The sequence below is a fragment of the Tursiops truncatus genome, chromosome 8 (assembly GCF_011762595.2).
Source record: "Tursiops truncatus isolate mTurTru1 chromosome 8, mTurTru1.mat.Y, whole genome shotgun sequence".
In the NCBI taxonomy this organism is placed as follows: domain Eukaryota; kingdom Metazoa; phylum Chordata; class Mammalia; order Artiodactyla; family Delphinidae; genus Tursiops; species Tursiops truncatus.
Genome location: NC_047041.1, coordinates 53,167,944 through 53,195,622, shown reverse-complemented (window position 1 = coordinate 53,195,622; position 27,679 = coordinate 53,167,944). Strand labels below are relative to the sequence as shown.

At 41.2% G+C, this 27,679-nt stretch overlaps 1 protein-coding gene and 1 pseudogene across 5 annotated transcripts in view; one reads left to right on the top strand and one right to left on the bottom strand.

Moving 5' to 3' along the window:
- GAB2 (GRB2 associated binding protein 2) overlaps positions 1-27,679 on the bottom strand; it is a 184,563-nt gene that overhangs the window by 67,539 nt on the left and 89,345 nt on the right. Inside the window, exon 1 of one of the 5 annotated variants that reach the window (XM_019948802.3) lies at positions 5,876-6,000. The exons of the other annotated variants lie outside the window; for them this stretch is intronic. The gene's annotated coding sequence lies outside the window, so the exon portion shown is untranslated. Of the gene's footprint in view, positions 1-5,875; positions 6,001-27,679 lie in introns of those variants that run through there. 5 annotated transcript variants of the gene reach the window in all.
- Positions 1,904-26,551, top strand: LOC101329780 (uncharacterized; annotated as a pseudogene).

Genomic DNA, 27,679 nt, shown 5'->3' with positions numbered 1-27,679 from the left:
TTTGGTAATTCTTGCACTATTTCAAACTCTTTCATTATGATTATATTTGTTATGGTGATCTGTGATCAGTGATCTGATGAAGGCTCAGATGATGGTTAGCATTTTTTAGCAATATTTTTAAATTAAGGTATTACATAGTTTTTTAGACATAATGCTATTGCACACCAATAGACTACAGTATGGTGTAAACATAACCTTTATATACACCAGGAAACCAAAAAGTTCATATGACTCGCTTTATTGCAGTATTTGCTTTACTGTAGTGGTCTGGAATTAAACTTGCAATATCTCCAAGGTACGCCTGACAAGATGAACATGCAAAAATTGATTTGCTCATGTATACTAGCAAATAAACACATGGGCATAGAAAATAAAAACACAATGCCATTTATAATCATTTTTTTAAAAATGAAAGAAGTGTGAATCTAACAAAACATGTTCAGGACATGTATGCTGAAAACTATATAATGTTGATAAAAGAAATTTTAAAAAACCTAAATGGAAAGGCACACCATGTTCATGGATTGGAAGACACAACATAGTACATTTCTCCAAATTGATGTTCAGATTTAACACAATTTCTATCTATCAAAATCCCAGCAAGGCAGGCTTCCCTGGTGGCACAGTGGTTGAGAGTCCACCTGCCGATGCAGGGGACACGGGTTCGTGCCCCGGTCTGGGAAGATCCCACATGCCGCGGAGCGGCTAGGCCTGTGAGCCATGGCCGCTGAGCCTGCGTGTCCGGAGCCTGTGCTCCGCAACGGGAGAGGCCACAACAGTGAGAGGCCCGCGTACCACAAAAAAAAAAAAAAAAAAAAAAAATCCCAGCAAGGGTTTTTACAAATGTAGACAAAATTATTCTAAAACATATATGGAAAGGCAAAGAAAGTACAATAGCTAAAACAACTTTGAAAAAGAAGATAAAAGTGGGGAAACAAGTCCACTAGATTTCAATAATTATTGTATAGCTACAGAAATCAAGACCACGTGATACTGGCAAAGGGACATACACATAGGAACAATGGAATAAAACAGGAAACCCAGAAATAGACCTACCCAAATATGCTCAACTGATTTCTGACCAAGGTGAAAAAGCAATTTAGTGGAGGAAAGATGGCCTTTTCAACAAATGGTGCTGAAGCAACTGGGCATCCATGGGGGGGGAAATGAATATCAATCTAAGCCTCACACCTTATACAAAAATGAACTCCAAATGAATCATGGACTTAAATGTAAAGCTATAAAACACTCAGAAAAAATTGGAGGAAATCTTTAGGATCTAGGGCTAGGCGAAGAGTTGTTAGACTAGACACCAAAACCATAATCCATAAAAGGAAAAATCTATAAATTAGACTTCATTAAAATTCAAAACTTTTGCTCTGCAAAAAACGGTTAACAGGCTAAAAGGATAAGCTACAGAGTGGGAGAAAATATTTGCCAACCACATATTTGACAAAGGAGAGTATGGAGAACATATAAAGAACTCCCAACACTCAATAGTTGAAAAAGGGAAACAAACCAATTAGGACATGGGCAAAAGACATGAAGAGACATTTCACTGAAGAGCATATGCAGATAGCAAATAAGCACATGAAAAGGTGTTCAATATCATTAGCCATTCGGAAAACACAAAACCACAAAGAGATATTATCACAGACCTATCAGAATGGTTAAAATAAAAAAAAAAATTGTAACAACGCAAAATGCTGGCAATGAGGCAGAGAAAATGGGTCACTCAAACATTGCTGGTGAGACTCTAAAATGATATAGCCACTATGGAAAACAGTTCGGCAGCTTCTTAAAAAACTAAACATGCAACTGCTATATGACTCAGCAGTTTTACTCCTGGGCGCAACCGCTATATGACTCAGCAGTTTTACTCCTGGGCATTTATCCCGGAGAAATGAAGATTCATATTCATACGAAAACTTGGAAAAGAATGTTTATTACAATAGTTCCAAACGGGAACAATCCAGATGTCCTTCCATGGGTAAGTGGTAAATAAACTGTGGTACTTCCATACCATAGAACACTACTCAGCAATAAAAAAAAGGAACAAAGTATTGACACATGCAAAATCCTGAATGAATCTCCAGAGAATTGTGCTGAATTTTGTCAGAGCCAATCCCAGAAGGTTACATAATGTGTGATCCCACTTATAGAGCATTCTTTTTTTTTTGCGGTACGCGGGCCTCTCACTGCTGTGGCCTCTCCTGCTGCGGAGCACAGGCTCCGGACGCGCAGGCTCAGCGGCCATGGCTCACGGGTGCAGCTTCTCCTCGGCATGTGGGATCTTCCCGGACCGGGGCACGAACCTGTGTCCCCTGCATCAGCAGGCGGACTCTCAACCAATGCGCCACCAGGGAAGCCCTATAGAGCATTCTTGAAATGACAGAATTTAGGAATGGACAACAGATTAGTGGTTGTCAGTGGTTAAGGAGAGGGTTGGACTGGGATAGAAGTGGGTGTGGCTATAGGAGAGCAGTATGAAAGATCCTTGTGGTGATGGTGGTGATGGAAATGTTCTGGATCTTGACTGTAACAATACCAACATCTTTGTTGTGATACTGTAGCACAGTTTTGGAAGATGTTACCACTGGGGGGAAACTGGTAGAGGGTACTGGGGATCTCTATTATTTTTATGACTACATGTGAATCCAAAATTATCTCAAAATAAAAAGTTTAATTAAAAAAAACTTACCCACAAGAGAATTAGAAAGTTCACAGAAGAGAAGTAAAGATCATGGAAAGAAAGGGTCATAGTTGGCAAATGATTACAACCAGACCCAGTTGTCCTCAATCTTTCCCACTCAGGGATGGAGATGGACTCTTAAGGAATCACACGAAAATATAAATAAACTTTAGAGTTCAGACCCCTGAGCACGAGGGAACAAAAGGGAGTGAACTAAGATTCACCAGAATTTCTAAACCTACCGAGCTACCTGTCAGCTCTAGGAAATCTTCACTGTAATAGCAGACATGAGTCTCTGCCTTGGGGAAACAAACAAATAAATACGGTACCAGTCAGCTTCTCCAAATTTTCTGTGTAGTAGCCAGCCTCCAAGATAGCCCCTAATGAATCCATTTCCCAGTGTAGCCTTATGTAGTCCCCTCTCATTCAGAATAAGGATGAACAAGGGCTTCCCTGGTGGCGCAGTTGTTGAGAATCTGCCTGCTAATGCAGGGGACACGGGTTCGAGCCCTGGTCTGGGAAGATCTCACATGCCGCGGAGCAACTAGGCCCGTGAGCCACAACTACTGAGCCTGCACGTCTGGAGCCTGTGCTCCTCAACAAGAGAGGCCGCGACAGTGAGAGGCCCGTGCACCGCAATGAAGAGTGGCCCCTGCTCGCCGCAACTGGAGAAAGCCCTCGCACAGAAATGAAGACCCAACACAGCCAAAAATAAATAAATAAATAAGTGTATTAAAAAAAAAAAAAGAATAAGGACGAACAATAGGATACTGCATAAATGAAAGTGTGTGACTTCCAAGGATAAGGCCTAAAAGACACTGCAGGTTCTTTCTTGTTCTCCTTTGGATCAGCTGCCATGTTGTAAGGACACTCAAGCAGTACTAAGGAGGAATGCACAAGGTGAAGAACTAAGGCCTCCTGACAGCTATGAAAAAGAGCCATTCTTAGAAGCAGATCCGTCAGCCCCAGTCAAGATGACTGCAGCTATGGGCACTTTTGACTGCAATTTCATGAGAGACACTGAGCCAAATCCACCAAACTAAATTGCTCCTGAATTGCTGAATCACAGAAACCACATGAAATAATAAACAGTTATTGCTCTTTTAAGCCAGTAAGCTTTGGGGTCATTTGTTATCCTGCAATAAATAACTAATATATTTTACCTTCCACTACCAGGGCCATTTAGGTGTAACCAACGTCAGCCACTAGGAGGAAAGCCTTGTCTATTTAGAAGACTAAAAGCAGAGGCTAAAAGATAGACTAATAGGCCAATGGAATAGAAGAATCCTGAAACAGACCCCTACATACATCATCACTAGATTTAAGAAAAAGGTGATACGGCAGTGCTATGGAGAAAAAAACCTGTCCTTTTGATAAGTGGCACTAGGTAAATTCAATAACCATGGGGAAAGAAAGATTCTTGATCCTATGTCACGCCACATGTGAAAAGTAATTTCAGAACACTATAAACCCAAATGTGAAAGATAAAACAATAAAGTATTTAGAGGAAAATATGTTTCTGACTTTGGGGTAGGCAATGATTTCCCGAATATGCAAAAGATACTAAGACAACAGAAAAAGTAATCAATTATACTACATTCAACTTAATTTCTGGTTATCAAAAGGCACCGTTAAGAGGATGAAAAGCCAAGCCAAGAAAGTGAGAAGAGATATTTGCAATACATACATCCAATGAAGGACTCATATTCAGAACACATTAAAAAAAAGTCTATAAATTAGCAAGACCACTCAATAGAAAAACGGGCAAAAGTTTAAACAGACACTACACAAAAGAAGATACCCAAATGGCGATAAACATGTAAACAGATCTCAACTTCATGACTCATTAGGAAAATGCAAATCAGTAACACTAAGACAACCACCAGAATGGTCCCAATGAAAAAGACTGACAATAGTAAGTTTGCGGAAGGATGTGGAAAAACTCTCACACCCTGTTAGGATGAATGTGAGTTGGTATAATCACTTTGGAAAACTATGGCAGTGTTTACTAAAACTGAACATACTCACACCTCACGACCTTGTATCTACTCCTAGGTACTTACCTCAAATAACTGTGTACATATATTCACCAAAATACATGTAAAAGTATGTTTACTGCAACACCATTCATAACAGCCCATGTCACACCTGCCTTTTTGCACTCCTATTTCAAGTGCTTGTTACCTATAGTCTGGACTGTTTGCATAGCTTCCTAACCAGTTATCCTAAGTTAATACTTATAAATGATTCCAGTTTAATCTTCCAATCAGAGCAAAACTCGGATCATGTCATTCCCCTTCACTATCCAAAAATTTAATGGCTCCCTATCACCTGCATAGCAATGTCCAAATCTTATGGCTTAGTTTTCTTTTTATTAAAATAAAATAATTTTCAATGTGGTGAAACATAACATAAAATTTACCATTTTAAGTGTACAGTTCTGTGGCATTAAATATATTCACACTGTTGTAGAGCCATCAACACTACCCATCTCCAGAACTCCTTTATCTTCGCCAACTGAAATTCTGCATCCATTAAACATGAACTCCCCATTCCTCGCTATACCCAGTCCCTGAAAACCACTGTTAGACTTTCTGTATCTTTGCATTTGGCTACTCATATATGTGGAATCACACAATATATGTCCTTTTGTGACTGCCTCATTTCACTCAGCCTAATTGACTTATTTCACTTTATGCCTAATTCCTGGTATAACCCAGCCAGGCAGAAGAAACACTATTAATTCAGATCAACAAAAACTCAAACCAAGGGGCACAAATGCAGAGAAATAAGGAGAACAGAATGAGAGAGATGATGCAGAGTGTGATAAGCAAAGCTTGAGATTAGGGTGAAAAGACCCAAATTATAGTCCTAGTTCTTGCTCTACAACCTTGGACAAATTTAACATCTCTTAAGCCTAATAACCAAATATATAAGAGGGAAAATAACAAAGCTAATAATACTGATTTGAGAATTAAGTACAAGTATTAAGTGTGAGAGCGGCTAGGACCAAACTCTGCATGACACATGTCAAGAACATAGTTATTGACTCTAAAGCAGCACAAAGACGTTCTGCGATCATGTAACTGGAAAAACAGTTATCATTATGAAAGATCCCCAGATTTCCAATTCATAGTTTGGTTTTTCACCATGAAAGAGGCATTATTTTGTCCTTTGTCTTACCGCATACCACACATCAGCAACTCCTCTGAATTTCGGTTAAAGGTATCAGGATTCTTCCAGTCTCTCAGATTCAAAATCATCTACTTCCAATTCAACTCTTCTTGCTATTTCACTGTTCATGACGAATCAATGAGCTCCTTCTATAGTATTCAGTAAAACAAGCACAAATTCTGCTAAATGCTTTGAGGGATAAAGAAAGAAGGCAAGACCCAAACTTTCCTTTCAACTTACAATGCTTACAACAACTCAGGGAGATAAGACATGAACACATATCCCTAAAACAAAAACGCAGATTTTTATAAGCACCATAATAGGGACACAATATGCTATCAGACCACTGAAGCAGAGAAATAAACCTTTAGGGATGGGTAGGAGAGGGGGAGAGAGAGAGAGCAACAAAGAGAAATGAACTTGAATGAATATGAACAGTAAAGAAGGTAGGGTTTGATATACGGTTTGGGCAAAGAAAGAGGAAAGGTCAGTTCTTATAGAGCACATAGTATGACCAAGACCTGGGTACGGGAAAATATGACAGGTTCAGAGAATGTGGAACAGTCTTTTTTGAATGTGGAAAAGAAAGAGGAAAGGAAGAGTCTGGTGGTCCTGGAAAGCCAACACCATCCTAAGAATTTTTAATCTTTTTTTTACTGATAATGGAGAGCCATTGAAGAGAACAGATTAGCAGAGAAATGATAGTTATCGCTGTGCCCTTAACTGGAAGAATGAGGAAGACCAACCAGAGAAAGGAAACATAAGAGGCAGGAAAACTAAGAAGCTGTTGGAATACTCTGCAACAGTGAGAGATGATGGCAGGGAGACAGAGCACAAAAGACAATGCAAGTCACTTTACTCAACAACGGGGCTTAAAGAAGTACACGGCATAAGGGCCAACCCTCAAGAAAGTTAGAACCTTCCACTTGTGTCTATGATTAACAGAACGCCACCACCTTCTCTGATGAAACAGAAGTGACTGCTTTCCTTTTGTACCCAAATCCAGTAAAACAAAACAAAACAAAAAAACGTTTCACAACCACCCAGACCACAGACATGCACCATGGGTACATATGGCCCAGAAGTTGCATCATTCTTGCTTTGAGTGGAGAGTGCATATCCCTCATGAACCTGTCTCTGTTCTTTGGGTTATATTCCAAGGTCTCCAAGCATGTAGAATGCAGACATGACTTCTTCCTATTGCTCTTAGCACCTAGAAAACTTAGGTGGACTCCAGTTCAGCTTTACACTGGCCAGATCACACGGGAGTGCTGTGCTCAGTTCTGGTGGTGTAAAGGGTCCTGAAATCCAGTGGTACCAGGATTTAGTGAGGTTTTGCCTGGAGTCATGACTATCGTGTTCTGAGATGTAAGAGGCTAATGTACAGAAGAACGATTTGATTCATTTTGGGTGATCCCACATACCAAAGCGGAACTAGGGCCAGCAGGGGCAAGCTACAGAAAAGCAGAGTTTTGGCTCAGTGTAAGTAAGAGTTTTCTAAAAGAGCGGTCCAAAGCAGATCCTTTGGAAACTGAAGAACTACTCTGCATCGGAGATACTAAAGAGGAGTTAGCCTAGAGCAGGGGTTAGCAAACTTTCTCTGTAAAGAGCAGAGAGTAAATATTTTAAGCCTCACAGACTATACAGTCTCTCACAGCTTACTCAGATCTATAGTGGCACGGAAGAAGCCGTAAACAATTTGTAAGCAAACGAGAGTAGCTGTGTTCCAATAAAACTATTTAGAAAACGAGGTGGTGGACAAGACTGGCTTGCTAGCCCCTGGCCTAGACTAGGAGTGGGTAGGGAGGGAGAGTTGAGCAGTGGATCGGTAGGAAGAAAGGGACTAAGGTCTCTTCCAACCATGAGAGCCTTATGTATTTTTAACCAAGAAAATCTGACATGGTAACACCTCATTTAATCAGATTATTCATTCTTGGAACAGAGGGATGTGTTCTTTCACAAAACCAAGTATTAACTAGAACTCCCTTAGTTTCAGCCTTGACAGTTGAAAATATTTCTGAAACTCCAGAATCTTCTGCCTTGCCTTAGGTACTATACCAAAGATAACAGAACTTTTCTTTGATGACTAAGGACTTCTCAGAGCCTCAAACCATCTTTCCAGATACCAAATCTCACATGCCTTGTGGCTAAAGTTGTAGAAGAGTCAAGACATTTCTTGGAAGAGGGTTTTGTGTAACTCCTAGAAATGGGTGTGTCCTTTTAAGTTCCATCTTTCTGATGAGGGTAAAGCCCAAAACTGCCAACAAACCAGGAGAATCCTGTTAAGTGACGATTACAGTTAGTTAATTAGAATCTAACTGAGGTTACTGGATGATATCAATCAATTGAACTTATTAGTCAGGGACATTAAAAACATAATACTTGCATCTTCAAAAGCTCTTTGCTTTATATATAAAAAAATCCACCCATAACACATGCACACACTCATCACTCACACTCACCTTTCTCTCTCTTTTTTTTTTTTTTGCGGTACGCGGGCCTCTCGCTGTTGTGGCCTCTCCCGTCGCGGAGCACAGGCTCCGGACGCGCAGGCTCAGCGGCCATGGCTCATGGGCTCAGCCGCTCCGCGGCATGTGGGATCCTCCCGGACCGGGGCACGAACCCGTGTCCCCTGCATCGGCAGGCAGACTCTCAACCACTGCGCCACCAGGGAAGCCCTCACCTTTCTCTTGGTAAAACTGCAGGTGGTGATGTAGTTTGAGTTCCAGCCCAAATAATCACAGACAGAAGAAGAATTTGATCTGACTTGTGAGTACATGATGTACAACTATATCCCAACACATTGCAGCATGAAGAACACTAAGCTAGACTTATGGCCCATAACTGTTAACAGCAAACAATAAGAGAGTCCAGCGGGTTATGTAACAGTCACACATTTCTGGAGAAACACTTCCTGAGTGAGAAAGGGCTTCCTGCTACCCTTCCTCTAGGTGTCCTTCAACTACTCTGGACCATGATGATTTTACACTCTGAGGGAGGAAAAAAGGCACTTGAGTTCCTGCTAGATTCCATGTGCTTTCTATCCATTATCCCATTTAATCCTCAAACCAATGCTACAAGGCAAATAAATCCCTTTTTTTTTTTTTACAGATGAAGAAAAAGAGGTTCATCGAAGTTAAACAATTTGAAGAGATCACAGTCCCAATCTTTTGGTCCACTGAGTCAGGGCTTAGGGTCCAGAAAGAACTTAAGGAGAAGCTAATGCAGATGAACTGCTGACTACACTTTGGGAAACACTGGCCACAGAGTTTATGAAAGGTCAAGTTCACAGTTAGTAGGTGACGTCGATAGAGGAATTAGAATTTAGGTCTTAGCTCCTAGTCCAAAGTTATTTGCAGTCCTCAAATCCAAATCCCTTAGGATCATAGTTATATGCCCCGGACTCATTCACTTGAGTAATAAAGATCCTCTCTGACTCCAATGAACCTTCCTTGTTCCCTGGGCACAGGATAAACTTTATTTTACCACAAGACAAGTCCATTCTAAGGTCAGGGGCTTTTTTAGCTCCAAAATTTAGCACAGTGCTTGATAGATGTTATGCACTATATAACTCTTCAGTGAAAGGTATACCAAAGAAATAAAAGGAAAGAATGTCTATTTGCTCCCTCTTTTGGTAAAAACATACAAACAAAACCTCTCAGTCAGATGATCTGCTAATGTAACACTTCTAGGATTCTAACCATCTCTATCCTGGGTGAGATAGTACACATACACCATAAACACAAAAGATACCATGGAAAAGTACATGTCTTTTATGTGAAACTGACTCCCAACCCTAGGCTTCTGGGGGTGGATCATGGGAACCTAAATAAAGCCAATTAATACATTTCATCCAGTGATTGGTTCAGCAATGGGCACGAGCTCCAAGCCAGCTCAAACAGTCATTAAGATTCAACACTAGGACTTTTGTTTGTGTTACTAAGAGTGGGCTCTCTCTTTCACTGGAGAAAAGGTTGGCATGATAAGAGCTTGAAGTTGCAAGGACCACCCTCTGGAGTCTAAGAACAACAAAGAGAGAGCAGAGTTAAAGAGATGGACCTTGATGAAATGTGTGTCCTAAATCAAGGGGATCCTGAAGCCAGGTTTCCCCTTTCTGGTGACTCAACAAACTCTTTCTCATTTAACACAGGTTTTTGGTGTTTTTTTTTTTTTTTTTTTTAATTTCTTTGGATGTTTTATTGGTATTTCTTTGACCTTTTCTTTTTAACATCTTTATTGGAGTATAATTGCTTTACAATGGTGTGTTAGTTTCTGCTTTATAACAAAGTGAATCAGCTCTACATATACATATATCCCCATATCTCCTCCCTCTTGCACCTCCCTCCCACCTTCCCTATCCCACCCCTCTAGGTGGTCACAAAGCACGAAGCTGATCTCCCTGTGCTATGGGGCTGTTTCCCACTAGCTATCTATTTTACGTTTGGTAGTGTATATATGTCCATGCCACTCTCTCACGTCGTCCCAGCTTACCCTTCCCCCGCCCGGTGTCCTCAAGTCCATTCTCTACGTCTGCGTCTTTATTCCTGTCCTGCCCCTAGGTTCTTCATAACCTTTTTTTTTTTTTTTTTAGATTCCATATATATGCAACACAGGTTTTAAGCATGTGTCCTATTTTGGACCCAGAACCAGTTTTTTACCACAAGAATGACTCAGAGGTCCTTTCCATGTGCTCTCATCAAATTCATTATTTAATCCATTCTTTTGTTTCCTTCACTTTCAATTTTTTTCCATTAGCATTTATTCTCCTTCCTCCTTCCAGTCATTCAATCAACATTTATCAAATGTGGCTAAATGTCAGTGCCTATTAGTGCCAGGTCCTTTAGGATCTCATGATCCTTGGAAAGGGCAGGCAGGTACGTACACAGGTAACTCAGCGTGCTGAGGTCAGGACTCCAATAGAGGTATGAACGGAGAGCACTCTGCTTGGGAGCAGTCAGGGAATGGTGCAGAGCACAGGTGATACCTGGATTGGGTCTCGATGAATGAGAGGAGTTTTGCTAACTGAAGAAAAAATACTGGAGGAGGAACTTTTCAGGAAAAGAGAATAATACGAGTACAGTTAACTCATTATTCACAGTAGTTATGGTCTATAAAGTCACCACAAACACTGAATTAGCAAATACTGAATCCTTTCTCCTAGAGGAAATTCAGGGTTAGGTTCCTGCAAGCCTCTGGCCAAAATACTTTCGTCAACCAATCCATACATAATCTTGTTTTATGTCTGTTTCTGTGTAAAGACACCGTATTTAATATATACTGCTGATTCATTAATATTGAACTCACAGCTAACAGCACTATAACTCGAGTCTGGATGAAGTTTATCTAACACGTGTGTTTCCTTCAAAAGGTACACGATGATCTTGTGCTTAGGAGCTGTAGACAGTAGTTCAGCACTTCGCTTGGGGGCATTTTAAATAGTGAAATCATCAAACAAAAAAGTACAAAAATGTGAAAAACATGGCATTAAGAGGAAGGGGCACTAGTGTGCAGGGTAAGAGCTGAAACAAGAAGGCAGAGTGTGGCTTTGTTCTGTCTCAGCGTGGAACATGTACATGGGGAGCTCAGACTTTTCACTGCTCTGCATGTTGCATGTCTGTGACTGACCTTGAAAGAGCTGTGAGTACTGGCTTTGGGGTTACAAATAAATTTTAATAAGTAGGTGAATTCTCAAATATGGAGGCTGGAATCTCTGAACAGGAGTATCAATTATATGAGAAAAAGCTTGGTGTGTTCAAACAGTAAAGCTAAGTTTGTGAAGCTGCAGGAAGATAAAAAAACAGCATGGAAAGGCGATCACTGAAAGGAAGGCTGGAAGAGTGATTTGGGGCTATTTTAAGAAAGGCTTCACATGCTGAGTTTTATGTATTTTTCTGTAGGTCAGCTGTTCTCAATATCAAATATTAATGCAAAATTAAAAATTTGAGAATTCCCTCATAGAACAGAAATATACATTTTAGTATTTGTTAACTAAGAAATAAAAGCTGTGAGGAATTCATGAACTCAATTATTTTGCTAATCACAATATCTACATTTTTTTTAAAGTACAAACACATGTAAAACACTTATTCACTGCATAAGTAATGCTTGGTGTGAGTGAGTGTGTGTGTTGTTAAGGACCCAGTCCACCATGTCGGAACGACTGTCATGTACCTAGCGGAGCAGCCCAGGTAGAGAGAACTACATGTGCAAAAGCCCTGAGGAGGAAGAAAGCTTGGCTCGTGGTAGGACCTGACAGCAGGGCATGGCTGGAGAATAGTGAGCACAGTGGAAAGTATAAGGAGGACAAAGCAGGGACAGATCATAATGAAGCCTTGAAGATCATTTTATGAAGTGTAGCTTTTATCTTAAATAGAACAAGATCCCTCAATAGGGGCGTAATTAAGTAAACTGATATATTAGCAATTGAAGAAACAAACAAGAACAATGTAGTACGATCCTACTTATATTAAAAACCCTGTATGTTTATGGATACACACATATGCACGCCACTACATATATATGTGTATTTACAGTATACATATATAGTATACACACGCACACACACACAGTGTCTTACAAATGCTCAGAAAGGCATTCCAAACTGTTAGCAGTGGTTTCCTGTGGAGGAGAGTTGGGTATATAAGAGTACAAGGGAACTTTCATACTTTAATCCATGCACTTCTGTATTTTTAAATAAATAGAGCATGAGACCGCTAAATGGTTTTAGATTTTTTCATATTTACATTTCTTAAAGGATCATTCTGGCTTGTAGCAAATGAAGTGAAGGCGGAAAGAGCATGAGTAGGGAGCTCAGATAGACAACTAAGAAATAATGGCATCTGGGTCAGGACAGTGGCAAAGGACAAATACCTCCAAGATATATTTCAGAGGCTGAAATGGCTGCCCCTGGTGATGAACTGAATATGGGGGATATGGGAGAAGGAAGAATAAAGAAAGACTCCAAGATTCCAGCTTGAGCACGCAGGTGTTGTGTTATGACTTATGGTGGGGAAGGGAACCACAGCCACATCTCTCTGAAAACCTCTCATGGTGCACGCTACCCACTCTTTGTCTCTACTGCATCCTAAACAAAGGGGTAAAATGAATTTGACATGTGTGAGAGGGAGAGGGTCACAATCTGAGAAACCAAAGAGCCTTGTATCAGTGATTACATTGACTGAATTCGAGATTGATTCCCCAAAGACCAGGTCAATCTTTCTGCAGAGGACTCAGGGAATCCATTAGTGAAATTACCTCTCCCATTGACAAAACAACAAATGAGTCATTGCCAACCCTTTGCATTTTGGAGAAACAAAGGTCATTTCACCGAAGAACCTCTCTTTCATGTCCTTGAATGCTGTGATCTAAGTTGTATTTAAAGAACTGAATTAAGTGAAGGTTACCAGGGAAAATCAGGGCAAAGTTGGGGGAAGGGTAGACAAATAACGCCCACAAATATAGTTAAAATGTTTCCTTTCCTCTAGGACAAAGTCTTCTCTCATCTACCTCCCCAACCCCAAGTAATCAAAGAGTAGAAGACTCAGCAGGCTTTGGCTTCCCTAAAGACCTGGTTTCACACTTTCTTAAACAACAGTGGTATTTAAAACTTTCCTGTGAAAAAGAAAAAAGAAAAAAGAAAAAAAAAAAAAACCAACTTTCCTGTGCATCAGGATCACTGAGACACCTGTTTAAATGTAGATGTTCCCGGGTCCCAGTCTCCATAGAGATTCAGACTCAGCAGGTCTAGAGTGGGGTCCAGGGATACAAACCCCAAATGATTCTACTACACAATGTCCAAGAACCCCATTTGGAGAAACACTGAACTACATTGTTCATGATGGTTGATAAAATGCAGTTATAATTTAGGAAGTTGCACTGGAGGAAGAAGTGGATCATGGAGATCTGGGTTATACTTCCAGCTCCATCTCTAGTCAGTTAGCTGGGCGGGGGTGAAACCACTTTTCTGCTCTGAGCCACAGTTTCCCCATTTATAAAGCACAAGTGTTGATTTTCTGGATCTCCAACTTACCTTCAATTTCTGACCCCATTTTAAGACCCCAGGAAAAGACAAAGGGTTGGAAATGTCAAGTAGGGCTTCCTGCCCCTTGTACTAGAGTGACTCTCCCTAAGGTACTCAGATTGTGAATATACATGAATAAGAGTATAAAATCCAGTGCTTTCTGGAACTGGCTGGTTATGAGCAAATACAGGAAAAGCTACTTCTAAGGTACAAGATGAACTGGGAGTGGGGCCCTTCTGGAGCCTGGCTTCCTTCCCTAATCACAGCACTCAATATAAAAGCAGGGAAATAATTCAAAAGGTGGAAGGAGAAACTGAACCTAATTCCAAAGATTAACTCAGGTGCTCAAATAAATGCCCTGTCTGCCTCCTGGGAGCCCTCATTTACATCCATCCAGCTGCCTGAACTACATATATCTGAAAAACATTCCCGTATGGAGGCTATTCCACAACCTCCATATGATTTATTAGAAAGGCTTTTGTTTAATTTATAAGAAGTCAGTATATAGCATTAGAAGAATGACCTCTGGGCTAATGCTTCCTTTTTTTCCCCCTTGTTTTTTAAAAGTCAACATTACGGAGGTATATAATTTATATGCAACAAAATTCACCCATTTTAAGACTTCAGGCAGATGGGTTGTGATGAATGTATACACTGTATAACACCACCACAATCAAGACAGAACACTTCCATCACCCCAAGGCGTTCCCTTGTGCCATTTCCAGATTAATCCCCACTCCACCTGGCCCCAGGCAATAAATGATCTGCTTTCTATCACTGTAAATTAGATCTGTCTTCTCTAGAGTATCACAGAAACAGAATCATACAGTAAATATTCTTTTGTGCCTGGCTTCTTACGTACAACATAAAGTTTTATGATTCATCCAGATTGCTGCATGAATCAGTTTTTAACTGCTGATTTTAATTGCTGATAGTATAACATCTTAAGGAGTTACCATATATGTTTACCATTCACCTATTACTGGACAGTTACATTGTTTCCAGTTTGGGGCTATTATGAATAAAGCAGCCATGAACAATCATGTAGAAGTCTTTTTGTGAACCTGCTTTCGTTACTCTTGGGTAAATACCTAGAAGCAGAATGGCTGGGTAACATGGTAAGTATATGCTTAATTTTATAAGAAACTGCTAAACTGTCTCCCAAAGTGGTTGTCCATTTTTGCATTCCCACCAGCAATCTGTGAACACTGTAGTTTTTGTACAACACTTAGCCATTATAGCCAATCTAGTGAGTGTGTAGTGGCGACTCAATGTGGTTTTAATTTGCATTTCCCTGATGACGAATGATGTTGAGCATCTTTCCATTTGCTTATTGGTTCTTTATCTTCCTTTGTGATGTCTGTTCAAATCTTTTGCCCATTTTTAATTTGAGGTTTTTGCTTTATTATTGAGGTTTTTTTTTTTTTTTTTTTTTTTTTTCTGTATGCGGGCCTCTCACTGTTGTGGCCTCTCCCGCTGCCGAGCACAGGCTCCGGATGCACAGGCTCAGTGGCCATGGCTCACGGGCCCAGCCGCTCTGCGGCATGTGGGATCCTCCCGGACCGGGGCACGAACCCGTGTCCCCTGCATCGGCAGGTGGACTCTCAACCACTGCGCCACCAGGGAAGCCCTATTATTGAGTTTTAAGAGTTCTTTGTATATATTTTGGATACAGTCCTTTGTCAGACATATGTATTGAGAATATTTTTTCCCAGTCTGTGGCTTGCTTTATCACTTTTTAAATGGTGTCTTTTAAAGAGCAAATGTCTTTAATTTTGTCCAATTTATCATTTTTAAATAGTTCAGGCTTTTTTTTTAAAAACAATTAATTAATTAATTAATTAATTTATGGCTGTGTTGGCTCTTCGTTTCTGTGCGAGGGCTTCCTCTAGTTGCGGCAAGCGGGGGCCACTCTTCATCGCGGTGCACGGGCCTCTCACTATCCCGGCTTCTCTGTTGCGGAGCACAGGCTCCTGACGCGCAGGCTCAGTAATTGTGGCTCATGGGGCTAGTTGCTCTGCGGCATGTGGGATCTTCCCAGACCAGGGCTCGAACCCGTGTCCCCTGCATTGGCAGGCAGATTCTCAACCACTGCGCCACCAGGGAAGCCCATGGTTCAGGCTTTTTTATGTCTTATATTTCTTGTCTAAGAAAGCTCTGTCTACCTCAAGGTCAGAAAGATTTTCTGCTTCATTTTCTTGTAGAAGTTTTATCACTTTAATTTTTATGTTTAGGTCTATGATCCATTTTGGGTCAGAGTGAGGTAAGGATCATGGTCCATGTTTTTCCACATGAATATACAGCTATTCCAGCAGTGTTTGTTGAAAAGAAGTACCCTTTCTTTATCAAATTGCCTTGACACTTTTGTTGAAAATCGGTGACCAAATGGATGTAGGTCTATTTCTAGACTTTCTATTATGTTCAATTGATCTCTCTCTATATATACTTCTGCCAAGACCACCCTGTTTTGATTACTGCAGTTTTACAATAAGTCTTGAAATTAGGTAATGTGAGTCCTTCAACTTTGCTCATCTCTTTCAAAGTTGTTTCGATTATCCTAGTTCCTTTGCATCTCCATAAAAACTTGAGAATCAGCCTGTCAATTTCTACCAAAAACAACAACAGCAACAAAAACCAAAATGCTGAGATTTTGATTGGGATTGCATTGAATCTAGAGATCAATCTGGAAAGAAATTGACGTGATATCATTTCCTCCTTAAAATTCAACAGAGAAGCCATCAGGCCTGGAGTTTTCTTTGTGGGAGGTTTTTAATTATAGGTTAATTTTTTAAATAGATACAGGGCTATTTGGAATTTTACTTTCTTCGGTGTCAGCTTTGACAATATGTGTCTTTCACAGAATTTGTCATAGCATATAAGTTAACAAATTTATTCAGGCAAAGCTGTTAATAATATTCTATTCTTTTTTTTTAAAAATTGAGATATAATTCACATACCATAAAATTCACCCTTTTAAAGTGTACAATTCAAATTTCTTTTAGTATATTCACAATGTTATACAACCATCACTGCTATCTAATTCCCAAACAATATCATCTCCCCCAAAACTATCCTGTACCCATTATCAGCCACTATTCAGTCCGCCTTCTTTCCAGACCCTAGCAACTACTAATCTTCTATTATCTTTTATATCTGCAGGATCTATAGTAATGGGCTGGTCCATTTTTGGTGTATTCTATTTCCACCGAGATCTAGTTCTAATGCAGGAATCAAAAGAGTTGAAGTCACATTACAGTCTGGGACTCTGGAGAAATGGAAAAAGAGAGAATTTTCCTGAAGTTTGTTAACTAGGCTCCTATTGCCTAGCAGCACTTTTCAACCAGTGAGAGTGTGTGCCAAGTTATTGAAAGGTTTTGATTACTCCAGCCCTAGGAAAGCTGAAGTCCTTGGCCTAGTCTCCTCTGGTCACAAGCTACCGGCAGTCTGACATTAAAATGCTATTTTTTTGTGATATGATATAAAAAAATTTGGAAGGCGTGGGCCTACAGTACTAAGTCCAAACTAATCAGGATAATAGTCTAGGGCCTTCTTTCATTTGGTCTCAAACTGCTTCCTGTAATTGCCTGCTACTCCTTTCCCTCTGTCCAATCTTATTCCCACAAACATCCTAGACTCCAGGCAGAATGAAGTATTTTAACCCAAGTAGCCATGCAATTGTGTGCTCTTGAGGTGTTCCCTGTCAAATACTACTAATCCTTTAAGATTCTACTAAAATGCACTTGGGAAACTCTCTGGAAAGGCAGGGACCATGCTCATCTTCCCCTTCAGAAAGCAACAGCTGAACTGAATATGCTGGCGGAGGACCCAATACTGATAGGCTCTCAGAGTACAAATCTCTTTTTTGTATTTTCGAAATTGTCTTATGAAGAAAGCAAGAAAGGGATCACCATCATCATTTTGTAGATCAAGGAACGTTCATCCAGAAAATAGTAATGACCTGACAAACTCATACAGAGCTAGAAGAATCCAAGTTTCCTTTATACCATGCCATTTATTGTTATACTATTTTTTTAAAATAGAACCCAAAGCCTTTCATTCTAAAATGAGTCCTACCTTAAAAAAAATTTTTTTTGACGTTAAAAAAAATTTTTTTTGTGGTTAATTTTTTTCAGCTTTATTGAGGTATAAAGACATAAAATTTAAGATATTTAAAGTGTACTTGATATACGTGGTGACCTGATATACATATCCAACCTATCTCTTAAATTGCAAAAATTTCCTAGCAGCGGTCTACAAAAACTTATATTTACTTTAAGATGTAAGACTGATGGGAGAGATGAGAGTTGAGGATAGGAATGAATCCTGAATGTGGTACAGAGCCTTCCACAGGGAAGGGGAGGTGGCACACTGGGGCTCTGGTGCCCTGAAGCCTTATTACTTTACAAGCTACTGTTGGTCACTTAGCTGATTCAGAGCTGTCTCTGACCACTTCTGGAAATAGAAGAACCAGGACCTTTTCATCTTAAGAAGTAAAACCCACCTATTCCATTTATTTCTAGGTACCCTCTCTACCTGCGTCTGTGTGAATAACGCGGCTGAATAAATATTAGAATCGACGCTCAGCTCTTAGATAAGTTTCCATCTTGAGGCACCCTGACTCTGTGACATAGGGCTCTCTGGGGCCCTAGAAACTCTCCCAAAGTCTCAGTTTCTTCCACGACTTCGGGACAAAAGTTTGCAGATTCCAACTGGGGAGCTACGCCTTCCTCAAGTATCTCCCAGGCTTAACCCTGGTGCCTTTCTAAGTAAAACTCTATGATTGAAACAAACCATTTCTGACCTTAATCCTTCTCTGAACAAATAATGTTCCACTGTAGCAGTAAAAAAATACAGAATCAAGTCCAGCAGTTTAATATCTAGAATGCATACCCCTGTATTAAAACCCCTATACCTATTCACCATGCCTGCCCTCTACAGAAACTTCGCACTTTATTTTTGTTAGAACCTTCAACTTTACTGCACCCTGAACTGAAAGAGCTTTCCATAAACTGGAATATAACATAACTTATTAATCCCAACCAAATCCAAACCTATATACTTTCTAAAATATCAACACAGATTGAAATTACACCAGAAAATTTATCTAAAAGGATTATAAGTAGAGATTATTTGTAAGCAGTCCTTGGTTTATAATAGCTCCAAGTTTCATCAGGAATGTTATCTAGTTATTTCAGATGCACAAGTGTTTTGTAAGCTTCTGGAAGGCAGAGACAGAAAAGATGCATGGTACAGTGGAAAATAAACAGGATTTAGAATCTGAAGATGTGAGTTCAAACTCCTGGCATCACTTACTAGCTGTGTGACCCCAATGAGTCACTTAACCTCTGTAAGCCTTAGTTTCCTCATCTGTAAAATGGAACAAACTTCACCTACCTCACATGGTTATGGAGAGGAAAAAATAAGGCAAGGTACATATGTTTTTAAAAAAGCATTATGTACAAATATGAACTTTATCTTCTAATTGTTTGGGACGTGGGCTTCTCATCACCCCTGTATTTGGGCATAATTCAGTGCAAAAGACCAGAGTAGGTAACTAAAATGATCTCCTGATGTCTATGTAGGACAGTGTCTTAGTGGTCAGTAAAACCACACACTCTAAGAAAAGTTAGGTATGGCCCCATATATAAAACTCATAACTTTGAAAAAATAACTTTCTAACTCAGTCACTAAGGGTGCTTCGTGAACACCACCACCTCTCATGTGTACCTGCAGTCCTGGATGTAGGTCCTTGCTATTATTCTCCACCAAAGGAATCAGAACTCTTGGAGGGGAGTTGATTCCATGTTGTGGAATAAAAAGAATTAGGATAGGTCTGAATGTGCTGTTTATTCAATAATAAAAGCAAGGGTTCTTTAAAATACACAGAGAAGAAAATGTCAGGGATATTTAAAGTCAAAAGGACTAGATTTAAAGGCATTCTCAATGGCCAAGTTGTAACATTTTAGGATTAAAAGTTGAGGCTGTGAAAATATGAGTTCATAATATCCAAAGGATTAAAGTGTACAAAAGTTTTTTTATACAAAAGGAAGGTGACTATAATAGGGTTTTTGTGGGTTTTTGGGTATTTTTATTGATTCTGATAAGAAGGGCAGTCAATACAGGGGACTTTCCTTTCTTCTATTACACAGTATAGCTGATATGAAGTGTAGATGTGTGCCTGTTTCTATCTGTATAAGCAGAGAAAGAATATACACAGGAAACTATGAATAAGGAGGAATTACAGGAAAAAGTAGAAATTACAGAAAGACTGGGAAGGACTGATGAGCACTGGTGGTCATACATAATAGCTCACAAAAGGGGGGCTGTCTAACAGTTAAAAAGCACTGGTGGTCACAAATACTCACCAAGTATCGGTTTGGCCAAAAAGTTCATTCAGTTTTAAGTAAAAATAAAAGACACGTTTTCATTTTCACCAAGAATTTTATTGAACAATGTATTCGCTCACCGAACAAACTTTTTGGCCAGCCCGATAGAATGAGGGTCCAACATAATGTTCCCAGATAATACTTAAGCTTGCAGAGCAGAGCTGACTTCATGAACTCCTATTCTCTCATCTTCTAGCAGTGGTTCCCAGACTTTAGCATGCATCAGAATTACCCAGAGGACACGCTGAGATGCAGATGCCTGGGACCCATCCCCCAGAGTTTCTGATCTAGAAGGCTGAGGTTGGGGTGGGGTCTGAGAACTTGCATTTCAAACAACTGATCAAAAGATGCTGGTTGATGCTGCTGGGTCTGGAACCACACTCTGAGGACCACTTTCCTATATGCATCACTAATCGCAGTGATGTGTTTGCTGAAGCATAAGCAGTAGGTCCTGAATAATGGTAACATTCAGGTCACTGTCGCATAATGACTGGACAGTGTTTATAACCCTGGCCAAGCAAAAGACTAAAATTTCCTCCTTTCAAAGGAAGAAATTAGATTATAAGAAGATAAAACCTGTGTGAAAGCATGAACTAAAGGTCGTATTAATGTAGCAACTGAAGTTTATCTAGAAAGACGAAGCTCGGCCTCATAACCAGCGGCAGGGATCTAAAACACTGTGAAGAGACCGAGCCACGGACCCAACCAAGGAACAGTTAGTTTATAACTGGATAGCAGGACTTTGCCAATTTGAAAAAGTGTTCCTTTTACTTTTTCTTCTGGTCAGGCGATTTCCTGCTTATTTCCCTGGAAAAGGTTATTTGCCTGGGAAAGTCAAAATTATAACTTAAATCTTGGGATGATATCAAAGTAAGTACAGCATGCAAATGAGTACAAAAATAATGAAGACATTAATTAAGCCCAAGGTGTTGATGTTTTCGAATAAGATGAAGCATAAGTATACACATAAGGTTTGTAACCACTGTATTTGTATATGTCTTATTTACTATTTAAGGGTTTTGATGTATTCAAGAGAATCAGCCAAATTAAACTTGTCACGGCAATTAAGACAATGTAAACCAATCTGTAAGTAACAAGTAATGTTTAATGTCATCTATTAGGATGATGTTATTCCTCTTTAGGCACAAAAGCCTCTTGGAACTTCCAAATACCTGAGAGATTGCTGACCTCAGCCAGAAAGGCGACTATCAGGAAAGGTTTCAGAATGATGCTCCAGAGGAGGTAAAGTAGTTTACCATCTCTTACACTGCTGATTTAAAGGTGGAATGCTGCCATCCCCAAAGAATTCAACTGCAGGGTCAAACATACACTGTGCAAAGTGGGGAAGAAAGTAAAACTTATTGAGCATCTACTTAGTACCAATCCAATCTCAGCACCTGGCTCACCGTGCATGCTCAATAACCACTATCTGTAATCCTAATGCAGACAGTGTTAAAAAGGATAAAGAATTATAATAATTATGGAACACAGAAAAGAGATCGATTTACTCTACCTTGAGAAAGGAGTCAAAGAATATGCCAGGGTGAAAAGGCAGGAAGAGATTCCGTATTTTAAGCATAAGGAAGCATCTAAATATGTGGCATCTTCTGGAGACGGCAAGTGCTTATGTATGATTACAGGAAAGGATGTAGGGGGAGAGGTCATCACAAATGAGGCTGGAGAGAAAGGTTTAAGATCAGATCATGGATAGCCTTGAATGTAGCCACACCAAGGAGCGTGGACTTATCATCTAGGTGATGGGAAGAAACAGGATCAGATCTAGGCTTTAAGAAAATCTAACTGAGCTACATACAACATGAAAAGTCTTACAAACATGAAATTGAGAGAAGAAAGCAAGGTTGAAAATGTGATTTCATTTAAAGTTCAAAACTAGACAAAATTAACCATAGTGCTTAAGGATACGCATGGTAAAGCTATAAATGAAAGCAAGGAAGTGATTACCACAGAAGTCATTATATACCTGGAAGGGGGGACGGGTGGAGTAAGAAGGAGATGATTGGGAAGGGACACACAGGGGTTTCTGAGGTGCAGTCATTTTTTTGGCCTGGGTGGTAGTAATATGGGTGTTTCCTTCATTGAACTGTATGCTACATACATTTTTTGCATTGTATTATATTTCACAATAAAATGTTGTAGAATATATAATTGGAAGCATCTGGAAGGATGATGAGGTGGGCAGAGTCTGAAGACAAGGAGAGAAATCAAGAGTTGGTCACAATAGTACAGGCAAGGGAAGAGAGCTTGAGTAAGGTCACTGGTAGTGGGACAGAGAGGAAAAGAAAAGGGTATTGAGAATTACTTAGAAGTTAGGTTTCAGTGACCCATTAGAAATAGAAAGGAAAGGAGAGGAATGAATCATGACTGTAAGATTTTTTAAGTTTTAAGCTTGGGAAGCCAGATGTTAGGCAGGAAAAACACAAAGAGCAGGAGACTCATGCAACAAAAAGAATTTGAGATATGATTCACATAGCATGTGAATTCACTCTAAAATTCACTCTTTAAAGTGGACAATTCAGTGACTTTTACTGTAGTTACAAGGTTGTGCAACTATCACCGTTATCTAATTCCAGACTATGTTCACCACCCAAAAAGAAACCCCATAGTCATTTACTCATGAACTGTCACTCCCCATTCCCTGAGCATACTCGCCCCTCAACCCTCATGTGATTTTAAGAGAATAAAAACCTGTTTTGTGGGTTAAAACTGTCTTGATAGAGTAACAGTGACATTCAGTTGGTCTCAGCAGCCCAATCCCCAAAGAGATCTTGTATCAGAGCCTTAATTTGTCTCTCCACAAAGATGGGAGCTCTGGAGAAGTTGAGGAACCTTCTTTTCTCAAGATGTAGAGGGGAACATCCTCAGTCCTAGTTCCACCTTGGAAGGAGACTGAAGTCAACGGGGATCAAGGTGGCAGAGACAGGTGTCAGGTTGTGGCTTTCAGCCAGTGGCAGTATTGCACCCTCCAGGGTGTGGAAAGGTGTGTGTGTGTGAGGTGGGGGGTAAGTTGTCACAATGATTGGGGAGCACTCCATGCATCAGAGGGCAGGGGACAGGGATACTAACCTCAAACAGGGCATGGGGCAGTCCTGCATAACCAAGAAGCGTCCCACCCAAAATTCCAACAGAGCTCCACCTCTCCTCTGAGAAGCAATAGGGGCAGGATTCCTATGACTTCTGAAGTCCAAAAGCCAAAATGGAGAGTTACGATCTGTAGTTGGGAACCAGGCCCAGGCCTGAGAATGTATGGTTAAGAATAGCTTAGAGAACAGAAGATTTAAATTAGCTCACAGTGAAAAGACAGTATTAATGGAAACCCAGATATTAATAGTGATGAGTCTCAGTTAGCTGAGGAGGACCGTGGCCCAGGACATGTAGCATTCAACCATCACTTCTCTTGAGTCTTCTGCTACGTGTTAATAGCTGCAGCTTCAGGTACAGGAAAGGGTAAAGGACATATTCAGTGGTACAAACCATCAGAAAGAGTACCTGCAGGGGTATGCCCTATGGTCCATCTTAAAAAATGAAGAAGGCCCATTAGGGAGCTCTCTATATAAGCACAAACTTTTTCTCTCTCTACACTGATTTTGTACGAAACTCTGCCATTGGCCATCCCTTTAATTCCAGCACTGAAGACCCTGTTAAAATTGGCACTTTGCTTTAAGACGTGTTTTATATGTGAAGCTCTGGGAAGCATAGGCAGCAGCAGGAGACAGTCCTTAGAGTAAAAGCGCCTCTATTCCAGCGGTGAACACAACTAAATAAAACACACATTCACCTGTGTACCATATTGCAACAGGAACAATTTAATAGCTGAAAGGAAGTTTTGGAGTCAGCTTTGCTACTTATGAACTGCACGAACTTGGGATCTTTCATATCACCAAGCTTCAACTATAAAATGAAGATGATAATCTGGACAGCGTTGTTGTGAGAACCAGAAGTGAAAGGCTGTTTTTTTTTCTTTCCCTAAATAAAGAATATAAACGTTTTAAACTTTCCTATAAAATTCTGTTAGAGTATAGAAGTGGGAAAGTTTATATTTGATATGAGAACAGTCTAACAAAGGAGGAAGCATTTGAACTAGGCTTCAAACACATGATTAGGAGAGCAAATGTATTACACTAAAAGTAATAATTTATGCAACATCTTCACTGAGCCACTGCTTTGCGCCAGGCCTGGGCCAGGCAGTGGGTGTTAATGACTTGGTACTGGTTATTGTATTGTTTTCATATTGCCTCAATACATTTGTTTATTCATTACTTCTTTCCACAAATACCTAAGATGTAATTAGTTTACCAGAGTAGCCAGACACCTAGAAAGTGTTAGACACCTGGACTCAGGGAGAGGTGGTAACCAGACAGGGGATGGTAGGTCCTGAGAGAGGTTCCTACCAGAAGCTCAGGCCAGCTTAGGCAAAGGCTGGATACCTGAGACACTGAGATGGGGTGGGAGGCACAAGGAAGGAGGCATAGGTGAGTTCTACTGACAGTTGTATCTAACAAATAACGTTGTGCAGTTCTGGAGCTATTGATAGAAATCAGCTTCATGCCTTGCTGCAAATGACTACGAATACGGACTTCCCTCCCAACTCTAGGCTTGGAAACAATTCTTTTTCCACGTCTATGTCACAAGGCAGGACATTATGTAAGACGCCCTGAATCCAACGAATGCTACAATCAACTGAATGCCCCCTGGTGTTTAATGTAAGCTCTGAGCCAGGCTGTCCTATGAAGGAAGAGGAAAAGGTGGAGGAAGAAGAGAAGGAGGAGGAGGAAAGGGGGAAAGGATAAAGTATTTCCCAATAATTCTTCAATAAGAAAATATAGGAAGGCCAGCCTCAGCGGCTGAGGAGGGCAGGAGGAGGTCGCGGGTGGGGGTGGGGGGTGGTGGTGGGAGATGCTGCACTTTGGTGTAAATTGTAGTTGATGAGGGATAGTTTCTCAGACTCAAGTTAGAAGTGAGAGTTCAGATTAAGTGAGGCCGTCACTGCTGCTCTGAACACCTCAGAAGGGGAGAATGGATTTATCAGGAGTGAAAAAGAAGAGCTTGTTAGGAGTCAAAGAAAATAATAACAAGTTCAGCACTAGGGCTCCTTCTCCTACCAAATGCAAAGACCGCTCTGATGAGAAGTCCAAGGATCGCTCTAAAGATAAAGGAGTCAAGCGAGAAGGGCGGTGGTGGGGATAAAACTCGAAAGAGGGCTTCCCTGGTGGCGCAGTGGTTGAGAGTCCACCTGCCGATGCAGGGGACACGGGTTCGTGCCCCGTTCCGGGAAGATCCCACATGCCGTGGAGCGGCTGGGCCCGTGAGCCATGGCCGCTGAGCCTGCGCGTCCGGAGCCTGTGCTCCGCAATGGGAGAGGCCACAGCAGTGAGAGGCCCGCGTACCGCAAAAAAAAAAAAAAAAGAAAAAAGAAAAAAAAAAAACTCGAAAGAGGCGCAGCGCTTCCAGTGGTAGCAGCAGCGCCAGGTCTCGGTCCAGCTCGACCTGCAGCTCGGGCTCCAGCAGCGGCTGCAGCTCATCTTCCGGCATCGAGCCGCTCAGGAAGTTCCAGCACATCCCGCAGCTCCAGCTCTGGCAGCTCCCCTGGCTCTCCGAGTCCTTCTCGGCGCCGGCATGACAACAGGCGAGGTTCCCGCTCCAAATCCAAACCACCCCAATTAGATGAAAAGGAAAGGAAAAGGCAGAGCTGTCCCCTAAACCCACCAGAGAACACATTGGGAGCCTCACCAGGAATGTGACCAAGATCACATCATGGATATATTCTCCATCTATGGGAAAATTAGAATGATTGACGTGCCTGTAGAAAGGATGCACCCCCATCTGCCTAAAGGCTACGCATATGTGGAGTTTGAGAAACCAGATGAAGCCAAGAAGGTGCTGAAGCACACGGACAGAGGACAAGTTGTTGGCCGGGAGGACCACTGCCACTGCTGTGCTGGCCCCCTGGCCTAGGCCACCCCCAGGCGAGTCGGCCCTCCCAGGAGAATGCTGCCACTGTCCCCCATGCGGCGCAGGTCACCCCGACGGTTGAGGAGAAGGCCACGTTCCCCTCGGCGGCGCATGCAGGTCCCCCGCCCGCTGCCATCGCAGGAGCCACTCCAGCTCCAACTCCTCCTGATAAGCAGGGCCACTGAAGCTCCGCCCCTGGGAGCTGCATCCCATCCAACTCACCTTTGTCACTTTTCTAGCCGAAGGAGGATCAGTAGGAAAGAAATCCCTCACTCAGGGGCAGGATTCAAAGGTGAAGGCAGCAACTGAGATGATTGCCCTGGTGGCAGAGTTCTGGCTGCAGGAGCATTGTTGGTTTGGGGTCATGCCGATAAAGATGCCCTCCAGTTTTCTAGCTAGACAGCTCCCACGTTTCTAGTTCCTGAGAGTCAGTTTGGTGGCAAAGCCAGCGGGGATGAGCAGGGGGCTCCAGGTGGTGGTTCAGCCCCAGCCTGGGGGCACATTTCTCCATTCCACAGATGACCTGAGGCCAATCTGGTGGCCTGCAGCGTCCCTCAGGAAAGGGCATGCTTTTGCGCAGCTGTCACTCCTGTTAGCCTGGCTCTGCTCCCCGGCTTGAGTCCTCTTCGGACCTCTAGGGTCAAATACCCCATTATCTGCCCCAAATGGTTCTTTGCACATGTACTCATGCGTGCACATGCGCACACGCACACCCCACGTCTCCCTTTCTCTCTCTGAAATTGGTGAGCGAGTTGAGAGCCAGCTCTGCTAGGTCATCACAGAACCCCCTGTTGTACTGGTATTCATGGTGGTCTTGCAGGTTACCTTGGCAACGTGCACATTGCTTTTTTGGCTTTTATTGTATAGTCGGTACTGTAAATTTTCTGTTTTGAGTTTTATAACTTTGTAGCATTTTAGATAATGTTGTGTTTGCGCTTTGTTGGAAAATATGGGAAAAGCAAGAGGGAGATTATTTTGCGTTTTCTCCAAGCTGTGTGCTGCTTAGCGTAAGAATAATAACTAAATACATTTACTCTATGCCAGGCACTGAACTATGCATTTTATATATATTTCATCCTTACCCATCCTATGAGTAGTTACTACTGTTATCTCGTTTTACAGATGAAGAAACTGGGGCATGAAGCAGCTAAGTAACTTAACCATAGATAAAAAGCTATGAGGTACCAAAGCGAGGACTTCTGACTCTGTCTTCTGGGCTCTTCTTGCTAACCAAGGCTTCTCCTCTTAAACTCAGACCTGCCTTACATCTCTCAGCTAGGGATTTCTGCAACGTTTTAGGTCTGAAGTATTAAGACTCTCAACAAGGGTGGTAGAAGCAGGAACTAAAAATAAGACGTTATTACATAATACACTGTTTTATGTTGCATCTTATAACTAGAGGACCTTTGAGTGGTGATCTATCAGAAAAACTGGGTT